Source organism: Molossus molossus, unplaced genomic scaffold, assembly GCF_014108415.1.
Source record: "Molossus molossus isolate mMolMol1 unplaced genomic scaffold, mMolMol1.p scaffold_m16_p_18, whole genome shotgun sequence".
NCBI lineage: Eukaryota > Metazoa > Chordata > Mammalia > Chiroptera > Molossidae > Molossus > Molossus molossus.
The window spans coordinates 38,319,280-38,331,953 of NW_023425353.1; the positions used below are offsets into that span (position 1 = coordinate 38,319,280).

The 12,674-nt window shown below is 36.7% G+C and overlaps 1 protein-coding gene across 1 annotated transcript in view; it reads right to left on the minus strand.

The window, feature by feature from the left end:
• Positions 1-12,674, minus strand: part of NEK11 (NIMA related kinase 11) — a 223,150-nt gene that overhangs the window by 143,556 nt on the left and 66,920 nt on the right.

Genomic DNA, 12,674 nt, shown 5'->3' on the forward strand with positions numbered 1-12,674 from the left:
TAAATGTTTAAAAGCTACAAAGCCACAACATTTTCTTGTTTCCCTAAGGAAATAGTTTTTTGGGTTTTTTTAATGGGCTTACAGTCAGGAGAACATGTAATTGAGAAAAAAGTGAGATGGTTTCAACTACTTCAATAGGCCAGATGTTACTGTGTGTTTGTAGCATGATCTACATATATCCAGAAACCATACACTCAGTTTTAGACCAATTATCACAAAACTTTATAATCTATTATTATAATCCATCTATAATCTATCACATACTATATTTTATAGAGATATAGATATATGTTACATATATAATCTATTATATATATTATAATCCAAATGTTCAGGTTTTGTAGATTTATGGAAATAATAATGTTGATGATAAAATTTAATAACAGCTAACATTTATTAAGTCTTACTATAAGCCAGCAATAAAATTATGTCAATTAAGACTTATTTCCGGAATTGTGGTAAACTGAACAACTTGAAAATCTTTGCTGAAAAACACCTAAAAATGTTAAAGTACGTATACAAATATCTTCACATGTGCACAGATGAGCCCAAAAGAAAACGAGTCAAATCCCTGAAGATTATACAAAAAGAAAACTGAAAGTCAGAGTGGATAGTAGGTGCTGATGTCTCAGCTGCCCCAGGAGTTTGTGCTAGTCTCAGTAGCTGGCTTTAATGGTTTCACAGAAACAGGAGCCAAGACATTAAGCCTACGTAATGTAATGTGAAAATTTGGAACTAATATATATACAAAAGTCAGAACCCTATCTGTGGTCCATACCTTAAGTGAAAGGAAATCTAAGAGGCATTCATTCACAAGTAAACAAAATGACAAGAAAGCTTATCTGACAAAACAGTCATGGGAATGTCAAGTACAGCATAGGAAATATAGTCAATAATATTGTAATAACTATGTATGGTATCAATTGGATACTGGAAATATCAGGGAACACTTTGTACAGTATATGATTGTCTAACCACTATCCTGTACACATGAAACTAATACAAAATAATATTGAATGTAAACTATAATGAATAAAACTAGAATATTTTTTAAAAAGAAAGTTTGTCTGTATAGATCTGAACTCTGAGTGAAGGAAAAAATATCTCCTTTTATAGTTTGTAACCACATGTCACTGCACACATTTGGGATTCAGATAAATAATAGCTATATGGCCTCAGAAACTCTAAAGCCAAGAAATTAACATAAAAATTGGTCCTCTGCTGTTAATGCCCTCTTGGGGTGTCTGGCAGAAGCAAATACAAACTAAAAGTCAACAGATAACAAATAGTGAAATGATACCCTTGAGAATTTCAGATAACACAATAGGATTCAAACTATAAAATAAGTATATTTTAAATTATTAAAATCATAAAGAAGGGTCCTGGCCATTTTGGCTCAGCAGTTAGAGCATCAGCTTGCAGACCAAAAGGTCTGGGTTTGATTCCCAATCAAGGACACATGCCTGGGTTGCAGGTTTGATCCTGGCCTCCAGTTTGGGTCATGCAGGAGGCAACCAATTGGTGTGTGTCTCTCACACTGATGTTTCTCTCTCTCTCTCCCTCCCTCCTACTTTATCTTAAAATCAATGGTAAAATATCATTGGGTGAGGATTAACCAAAAAAAGAAAAAGGAAGGAAGGAAGGAAGGAAGGAAGGAAGGAAGGAAGGAAGGAAGGAAGGGAGGGAGGGAGGGAGGGAGGGAGGGAGGGAGGGAGGAAGGAAGGAAGGAAGGGAATGGGAAACATAAAATAAAAACAGGATACTATCCCCATCCCCCAAAATGATGCTAATTTGAGAGATAAACAAATAGAATTTCTAGGAGAAAAATGTGATGATTGAAATTAAAAACTCAAGTATAAAATCTCAGCTTCCAATTATGATGAAGTAAGTTTATATCACATTAAATCTCCCACTTTCCACAGCTGTAGAGAAAACACTAAAAAATTTAAACAATGTAAAATCTGGATAAAAATGTTTTCTAAAAAACAGCTTTGAAGATATCAGAAATCAGCTATGGCAAACGAAGAGAGTCAGCACTTGAGAAGACAGATGCTGGAGAGAAGGAAAACGCACTGAAGGGAAATGCATTGTGTTTTTCTCTCAGGTCATTTGGCATAAGCAGAATGCTGTGGCCTAGAGTGTGCAGCAGTTTCACTGGGTTTGGAAGACAAAAATCATAATTCAGGGCTAAAAAGGTAGCGAGAACTTGAAGGACAAATTTTCCAGAGAAAAGAGAACAAAAAAGAAGTGAGTATGACATTCTGCATGGATTTTACCTTTGAGGCACTTGCTGAATCTTAAACTGTGCAGAGGCCAGACATGAAGGAGAAAACAGATACTAATTGGTTACAAAACTAAGTGAAGTTTTCAGTATAGTCACAAAGATGAGGCAGGGTCTTGGAAAATAACCAAAGACTTTAGCTGGAAACCCTAAAGTTCTACTTAGTAGAAATAAACGTAAACTGAAAATAGACTAGCTCTCACAAAGTATAAAACCAGCTTTAAGCTATCTCAGTCTCTGATTGGATTAAGGTGACCTGTCCCTACTGTTACTACTAGCCAGAAAAAATTAAATCCTCTCCAGAGGAAGATAATATCATCCAACATCTCTATATTATTTCACATATATTGTCCAACATTCACTCAAAAACTACCAGGCATGCGAAGAGACAAGACCAGATGACCCAAAGCCAAAAGAAAAAAAATACATAGAAACAAATCCATATGTGTTCCACCTATTGGAATTATTAAACAAAGACTTCAAAGTAACTATTATTAATATGTTGAAGAAAGTAAGTGACACAGTGGAAAATTTCACCATATAACTAGATTCTAAACACATTTTCAAAATAATTGAATGGAAATTCTGGAACTGAAAAAAGTATAATTACTAAAATTAAGAATTCAGTAGATGCATTTGAAAGTAGATTAGACACAGTCAGAGAGAAGATTCAGAAAATGGAATAATGGTTTGTGAAAAATATCCAGACTAAGACATACACACAAAGGGTGAGAAACACAAAAGAGTATAAGAGATATCTGAAATGTGGTTGAAAAGTTCTAACATATGTGTAAATAGATTTGTAGAAGAGGTTCATAGAAGTGGAAAAGAGATTGTGAAAGCCCAAAATACATCTAATAGACACTATGAAATGGCAGAAGAGATTAGAGAAGAGACAGAATCCAAAGAGAAACTGATGGGAATTTTCAGAATTTGAAAAGATGTGAATTCACAAGTTCAGAACCCAAACAAAACTCAAGCAGCATATCAAGAAAAGAAAGAAATCCACAACTGGACAAAGCCTTCTAATAGTAGAAAACAACAACAACAAAGAGAAGATATTGAGAACTAGCTAAAAGACAATAGATTACTTTAATTAAAAGGACAATTATACAAAAAGTCATTTTTCAACATCAGTAACAGAACACAAAAGTCAGGGGGATAATATTTTCAAAGCATTAGACAAAATATCTGTATACCTGGAATTTTATGCCTAATAAATAAAGATAATATAAAATATTTAGCTAAAAGCATAGCTAAATTATTATAAAAGTATGAGTGAAAAAATTTTCAAGCAAACAAACAAAAACTAATAATGTTTTCCATTCACATAACATAAGGATTTATTTTAGGAAGAATGAAAATGGCCACAGAAGGAAGACCTGTGGTGCAAAAAGATATGGTGAACCAAGAGATTGATAAATGTAAGGAAATCTAAACAAGTGTCAGTTTAAAAAGAATAACAATGGTAATGGTAATCGCTAATTTGTGGAGTATTGAGAGAAAGTAGAACTGTGATTCTGAATAACAATAATATAAAAGGAAGGATAAATGTAACTGGAGTTAAAGGCTTTGTAATTTAAAAAAAAAAAGGCAGATATAGTGATTAACTCCAAACTTCATTTATTCAATTATGCATTTAATAATTGAAGGGTAAACACTAAAACAATAGGAATAAAAGGTATAATTTTTAAACTAATAGAAGAAAAGGGGAATAACAAAACCTGACCAAAATAAAGAACATAGGAAAAGGAGAAAAAGAAGTGTAATAAAATAAAATAGCAAAAATACATTACATATTTTGTTAATCACAACATACTAAATTCATCTATTAAAACAGAGATATAGGACTGGCATACTTTTTTAAAGACTGTTATAAAGAATACACTTAAAACATAAGGACATGGGCAGATTTAAAGCAAGAAGTTAGAAAAGATGTTCTAAGCAAATGAATCAATATTAGTAAATTAAAGATAAAGAGTATCACTACAAAATAAATTAAGAAGTCGTTGGGAAGATTTTAAAATTCTGTACTTATATGCAACTTATGACAGGCTTAAATATATAGTGAAAAATTAAAATTAATAGAAATTTATGGAGAAATTGACAAATCCACAATCACAGTGGGAAATGTAACATAGCTCCTTCAGTAACTAATAGATTCAGTAGACAAAAAATTAATAAGGATATGGGTTTTAGCAATACAATTATAGACCTGAAAAACAATTAGCTTGAGCTAATCCACACAAATTGAATATTACATCAAAATAATAAAAAACGCATGTTCTTTCAGGCACATACAAAATATTTTCAAAAACTGTCAATGAACTAATCCATAAGGCACGTCTCAAAAGATTACGAAGAATCAGCAGCATACTGTCCACACATTCTCTGGCCTCAATGAAGTTAAATTAGAAACCAATATGGTACATAGAACACTACCAGGCACTGGCCATGATAGATCAGACAGACAAATTCTCTGTGTTCATTAACCTTTGCTTTGGTAAGGTAAATAGGGAGGAAACAACTAAATAAACAGATGTATAATATAATGTCAACTATAAATTAAAATTATTAAATCAATAAAGTAGAGGTAGGGGCTAGAGACTAATCAGGGTAGAAATGCTAGTTTAGATCAATGGTCAGAAAAGTCCTTAGAGAAAGAGACCCTGGAGCAGATGTGTAAATGAGCCATGATTGTGATGGTTATTGTTATTGCTCACCTTGCTATTGTTATTGTTACCACCAATTTATCTGGGGGAAAAGTCTATGTGAGGCTATCAAGCAAAGATGAATGATGAACAGAACAGCTGAATTATACAGATTACCTCAAGAGAAACAAAACTGAACTATTGGGAGTGGTTTAAACTGCATTGTTCTTCCTCCTTACTGTTCCACACCTCACTCCCTCCTAACACCTGTTGTTGGTTAAATCAAGGACAGCGTAGCATTTCAAGTCCTCAGTATTCAGGCTCCTCCTCCACCTATTTATACATCTATAAGAAATGGCCTGACGGAGGGTTTTTTCCAATTGGTTAATTTATTCATATGAACAATCTAACTATGGAATAAACAGTTATATAGTATAGCCAAAAAAAACCTGGGCCAAGAAATTGTTACATCTCTATTGTAACCAATATAGTACTTGCTTTATCTTAAATTCAGCATACATGTTTCTTCCTCTGTATCATTGCTCATACTAAAATGCCTTCCTCTGTCATCCTCTATCATCCCTGCCTCTCAAAATCCTATCTGTCCTTCAGGATTCTACTGATATAAACCTCATCTACCTCCTTGGAGTCACCTATTTCTTTCCTTCCAACGATAATGCTCACCCCTGGTACGAGAGATCAATCAGTCTTGCCTGGGAATGCCTGCCCTCTGGCTCCTGCCACATCTGGACTAGGCTCAAACACCATACCACAGGACATGGAATCTAGCATTCCAAGGGGCTCTGTAAGGCACTAGATGAACGTGCAAGGGAGTTAACTCCCTTGGGGTGAACCAGGGAGAGACAAGAGGAGAAAATAGATAAGCAGATAGACTTCCCTTCCTTTCTCTCTCCTACCCATGCTGCCCAAGTACCTATAAGCCAGGCAAATATCCCTGCCAAGCAACCTACTATGTCTCTCCCCAGCTCTTTGTAAATTGATGGCCAGTACAATAACACACCACTTCACTTTGCTTCACATCCTTGCCTGGGCTTCAGATTATCCTCACTCTTACCACCCTGGGTCTATAGCTCCCTAGGAAGGTATCGGCATTTCCTAGAGGCTCTGTTTTCTAGAGGCTCAAGCTTGAAAAAGGATCCCCTCTATGACTCTCTCTTAATTCCTAACAGCTGTTCCTACTACCATCAGCAAGTTGGACATGCTTTCTCACTTCTGTTTTTCTTTCGACACCGTATTCTTCAGTTGACCAATCATTCTTGCTAACCTGTAAGCTCTACAAGGTCCATATCTTACTTGCTTGTACTATCCCCTGTACACTGGAAACACTGAACAAAACTGGTAGGTTGAACTTGATTGAATCAGTGGGTTGACATGTGCCTAAAATTTTCAAACTATTTTTGACTGACATTTTCTAAATGGACTACATAATTCCCTAACTTCACAAACAAAACATATTGTTAACAACTCATGATTACAATAGCTATCAATTACTATGGTATATCTAATCATCAGGCCCAAATAAAAGACCCCAGTCTGGGAACAGTATTCCTGAGACTTAAGCTAGAACAGAGATACTGCTTTATAAAATGAAAATCTTCTCTTGAACCCCTAACTTTAAAACCTGCCATACCTCTGCACTGCTTCAGGAAAAGTCTAAATTCCTATACATCTGGCCCACCAATGCCTCCAGCAGCCTCATCAAACACTCAGGTCTGTCTGGATCATCTTTTCCTCACCCACACAGTTCTTTTCTCATTGGAGAGGCTCAATAAATGTATGTTCAGTTTAGAAACACTATCCTTGGCACAAAGATGAATACCATCTTTTATAACTCATTCATTAATCTAAAAAAATAATAAATAAGTGTCAAGTACATGCTGTTCTGTACTACATAATGTGAGGAATATATACATATTTATAAGACAAGGCTATGTATCCCATAATTCTTACAACAAGGTTGGAGAAATAAAAGTACACAAATAACTATAATAGATGGCAGAACTGAACCCAGTCATCATCATATTATTAAAAATTACAATTATAAATGGTTACAAATATAGACATTCACCAGGTCATATGGAAATTTCTTTCCCAATAAATTATTACTGTTTTGTACACACCCACAAAATTGTACTATTATTAGTTAACACCAGAAATACCAGTAATAAAAACAATTTTTTTACCATAACAATTAATGATAATACAGGTGTCATAATGTTGCCTTGGTACAGTGATCAAACCCCAGCCATCCAGAGTAAAGCTGCAAATTATGACTGAGGAGCAGGGTCAAAGAAAAGCCATTTATAGGGCCCATCTATTTTACTTCATAGGAGACAAATGGACATACTCAAAAAGGGAATGGAATCTGAATTGTACATAAAGTGAAGAATTAGCAATCATAGTAGGAATTTCCTCTAATTCAGGAAATCTTTACCCTCTTTAAGGCTTCCAGGAATTAGAGAGGAATCAGAATGCTTTCAAGAGTGGAGAAAAGGAAGAATATAAGTGGACAACACAAGTCTGGGACACTTCATTTTAGGACAAACAACTCGCACTAGCCTACTATTTTGATGCCTACTCTGGAGCGAAGGAAATCCACACCTAGAAAGGCTGAACAATTTGCCCAAGGTCGTACCGCCTGAAGTACAAACAGGTTTGTGACTGCACAAACCGGCATTCCCATCTATGTCTGTCTACTCATGGTAGATGTTCAGTAAATATGTTATTTTTAAAACACTATCCTTGGCACAAAGATGAATACCATCATCTCTGGGGCTCACTTATTAATTAAAAAACATTAGAAACTTTGTATTTAATCAATATTCTCTCCTACCTTCTTACATTATCACAGCATCTAGAGTTGGGCTGTACATAAGCATGTTGTTGACTACTTAATGGTTGGAAACAATTATATTTAACAAAAGAGGGTTAAATAAAACTCAGCATCCTCTATGCCCTGTCTTGAGGGTCCCTTGGTGGAGCCGGAACTGTCGAGTGCCTATTTAATGACCATTCTTCTGATGTTCTCCCTCGCCATCAGCATCCCATGAGCCCTGGGGAGGCTGGGCCCTCCTCAGCTCTGGTAAGTAAGGGAGTGGGGGAAGTGGGAATGAATGTGGAGGACAGTATAGAAAATAAATTGAGGTACCCTCTTTTCCTTTTGGGGTGACTAGTTAGGTATGTAGTATGACAAGATTCTGGCCAATGTTAAAGTATAATTTTCCAAAAGGTAAAATTACAAATAGGAAAATATAAAATGAACACATGTCAAGTATTCTATTCAACTTACTAAGGAGGAAATTAGTAAAGAATCTTTGACAAGCTAGGGTATATATTGGTGGATATGATTGCTGGGTTAGATACAAAACTGGTCAATGCCCAACAAGGCCATTAACCACATCCCTAGAGTTATGTGTTCCACTGAAAAGAAATTATTTGCATCTCTTCTGGACAAAACTATTCAAGTTAAGTCTGGCATTGCACTAAAATAATACTCATCTTTTGCTTTTTCTAAATTAAAAAAAAAAATTAAAAACACCAATAAAACACAAGAGAAATCTGCCGGAAGCTTGTAGGAAATATTCCCCTGTTCTTATAAAAGACCAAAAAGGAAGGTGACATATGCCCCTTTTAGCTCCTCTGGCCCCAGTTCCTGTTGTATGAAGGGTGACAGGTAGTAGTGCTGCAGCCATCTTGGTAACCAAGAGAGAACTGCCTTACCACAAAACCAACCATGCTAACAGAAGAGATAAAGAGTATCTGAACCCCTGAGGGTATCACTGAGCCATCAGAGTTAACCAACCTCCATGGACAGTTCTTTTTAGGTGATAATAGATTTTCCTTATTGTTTAAGCTGCTTCTGTTACTTACAGTTAAAAGCATCATAAGTTGATTCACTTGGTCCCTAAAGCTGTTGATTCTATATCCAAGGAGAGGGTACTGAATCTCTTTCAGTTACAAGTACCTAGGGAATTGACAGTCTAAGGGTTTATGTTTTTGGAATGGTGATCTAGGGAGCCTACCAGGAAACCAGGTACTAGACACTTGGAATAAGTAATACATGAAAAAGAAACTTACTTGAAGATTTCTAGACAGGACAATGGAAGATGAGTTACAGATAATAATACATTAACAGCCCTCTTGTGTATGTGTGGATATATTATTCAGTACTATATACTTTAAGAAAAAGGCAAACACTATGTTAGAAAGCAGTTATAAGAATTGGCTGGTGCCATGGTGATGGAATAATAAATGCTATGCAACAGACCAGCTATCAAAATATTTGGCGAATTTTTTCAAAGTATATTCTATTGACTTTGTGGTTATAGTAAGCAAAAATAGTTCCAGTAAGAAAGTCTTATCATATACTTGGTTAATATCCTTTCCTTTGAAGTATATAAAAATCAAATCCAAGAAATAACAAGATGACTAGTAATATAGGCAACATATATAAAATCTTTCTTCTAAAAAGTTCAAAATAGCTCTCCATCTATTGTCTCAGATGTCCCACACCATTTCTATAGAAGGGGTAGGTCATTCTCATTTTTCAGTTTCATAATGCCCAAGACAATTAAGTGACCTGGTTAAGATTAGACGGCAGTTGTGTTCAAATACATGGCTGAGCTCCTGCTACTCTCTGCTCCGTCAGGACATTTTCTACACCCTCTAGCTTCCAGAACCACAGTAGAGTACATAGAGCAGGTGTTTCTCAGGGTCCCAGCCAGAGGTAGGACTGTGGGGAAGATACAGACAATGAAACCTTCATCTTTCCTTAAGCCCTTAATACTTTCTGACACATCAGCTCCCTTCCCTACAAGTCTGTCCTTTATCTGGCAGGGTCTCAGGGTGGATTTCAAACTCTTCTTGCAAAAATGCTGGCACAAGTAATGACTCCTTGGCAGCCACTATTGCTGGTCTCTGTCACATGACCTTTGTCCTAGATTCTGAGGCACCTGTCTGCTTCCTTATTGGTGTTATGGGCCCTCATGACCATGAGGAGTCCTTTGGGTTGTAATTCAGGGGTGGAGTAGGGGCCTCCTCCAATATAGCTATTGCCAATACAGCAGGAGTTGACTATACCTGCCAGGGGTGGGGTCTCCTAGAAAAAAGTGACTTCGCCTGGCTGGTGTGGCTCAGTGATTGAGTGTTGACCCATGCACCAAGAGGTCACTGGTTCAATTCCTAATCAGAGTACATGCCCAGCTTGTGGGCCCAATCCCCAACGGGGGGCATGCAGGAGGTGGCCAATCGATGTTCTCTCATCAATGTTTCTATCTCTCTCTCCTTCTCACTTTCTCTCTCTCCAAAGTCAATAAAGAAAAAAAAATCAATAAAAATGAAAACAAAGAAAAAAGTGACCTCAGCACATCTTCAAGAAGTGAGTACCAGGTAAAATCAGGAATCTCCAGTAACATCACAGACACCAAACTTCTCTTTGGTTTTCCATCTTCAAACCTACAGTAGCACACCTCCATCTTCTGACATAGTTCCTGACCCAGATTTCCAAGTAGGTCTCTTCTCCAGAGCCTTACTACATTAAAAATAAATCCCTCATGCCACCTTTCAGGAAATATTTAGCCATTCTAACACAATGCTGGCTGGGGAAATGTGGAGGATGTTAGGTGATGAGACAATCATCTTAGGGAAAGTGTCCCTGTCCCGGTTTCTCCTCCACTGTGAAAGCATCCAAATCAGTAAAGCCTCAAGGTCACCAGAAAGTGGGCTTTCTGCAGAGAGGCCATTCTGTCCATCTTTAAAAACCCTGGGCTAGCTGAACTCCCCCTTCAACAGAAATTAGTTTGGCAGGGGGGTTGTTGGTTGTGTTGTATTTTGTGGTTTCTATGTTAGCACTGGGGGCAAAAAAAAAAAAAAAATGATGAACAAGACATTAACTCTATCCCATGGAGTTCCCTTACACCCAATTCTGCTGTGGCATCCAGAGAGGATGATGTTTCAGATTAGACAGTTAATTGGACCAAAGAGAAGAAGGCTATTTCAGAGAGAATAGGGTTCTAGCTTTATTCATGGTTCCAAACTGCCTCAAATACTGTACCAATCTATGGAAGCTTGGGAGAGTTGGTAATGAGCCTTAGAACATAAACACCTTTAAAAAAACTTAAGAGCTATCTGTGCCTCAGAGGTTCAAGCCCACGGGGAGGTAGGAGTTTGTACTGCATTCCCAAGATAGCTTTTAGTGAACTGTGAATATTCTCAGCTTTTCACATCATTATTTATGAGTGTATAGACTTAGAATATTATAAATGTATAAATAAACCAAATTATAATAAGTACAGGAATTTTCCAAAGGAGTCAAAAGAAAAAACCTTCATTTCTCTTTAACCTCAGTCTTCTTAGTTTTTCTAGGATACTCTTTATCTCCTCTGCTGCTACAATGCATTAGTCAGGGGTCTCCAAAGAAACAGAACGAGTAAGAGACAGAGAGATAGAGATAGAGATAGAGAGAGAGAGAGAGAGAGAGAGAGAGAGAGAGAGAGAGAGAGAGAGATTATTATGTGGAATTGGCTCACACAATTATGGAGACTGAGAAGTTTCAAGATCTGCAAGTAGGAGACCCAGGAAAGTGGGTGGTGTAATTCAGTCTGAATCTAAAGCCTTGAGAATAAGGGGAGTTTCTGGTCTAAGGGCAGAAGATACGATGAGATGTCCAACTCAATTAGTGAGGGGGAAAAAAGGAGCAAATTCCTCCTTCTTCTGCCTTCTCTTCTGTTCGGGCCCTCAAGGGATTGAATGCTGTCCAACCACATTAGAGAGGGCAATCTACTGAGTTCACCAATTCAAATACTAATCTCATCCAGAAACAACCTCACAGAAGCAATGTTTTATCTGGGCACCCATGCACACTCAAATTGACACACAGAATGAACCATCCCATGCACTACAATAATTTGCAAGGTATTTGCAACAGAGGAGCTAAACTGAACTTATTCACAAGTATTGTTTCCAAAGTAATCTTCCTAACTCATTTGTAAGCAATCTACGTAATTTTCAACATATATTTACTATATACTATATATCATATGAGAAAAAGACCGGAATAATGCTCTGTAGTTAAATCTATTTATACTGGCTATACTTTGAAAGATTAAAGTTAAAAGCTAAATAAAACATTGTAGTAGGATATATTCTTGTTCCCAAATATTCAAACCTATTTGCCTTGCGGTGAGTGTCCCCTTTGGAAGAAATAGGCATCCCCACCCCTCTGACACTGGGTTTGGTCATGTTACTTGCTCTGGTCAATGGCATGTGAGCAGACAGGGTGACTGTATGTCTGAACAGAACCTTTACGAGCCATTGAGTGTTTCTGCTAACTCTCTCCCAAAGAGGAGCTGCTCCTTCAGTGTAGGTACTGGAATGGGAGGACATAGAGAGATGAATCACAGCTGATCTGCAGCTGCCAAATGCAACATGAGCAAGAAATAATGGTTGCAAACCACTGATTTGGGGGTTTTGTTAGCATGACTAACAAAAACCATGAGTTCCTTCAGCAGGAGTGAGTTTTAGTGCCATATCCTCAAGATAGCCTTTAGTGAACTGTGATTATTCTTAGCTTTTGACATCATTATATATAAGTGTCTATGCCATATGTTAATAGAATCATTCTTTAGGATTTAAATTGTTTTGAAAACAGATAATTAAGATAGTTTGTTTACTTCAGGAAACAAATTTTAGACATATAGAAATTAAATATTGAAAGCTAACAA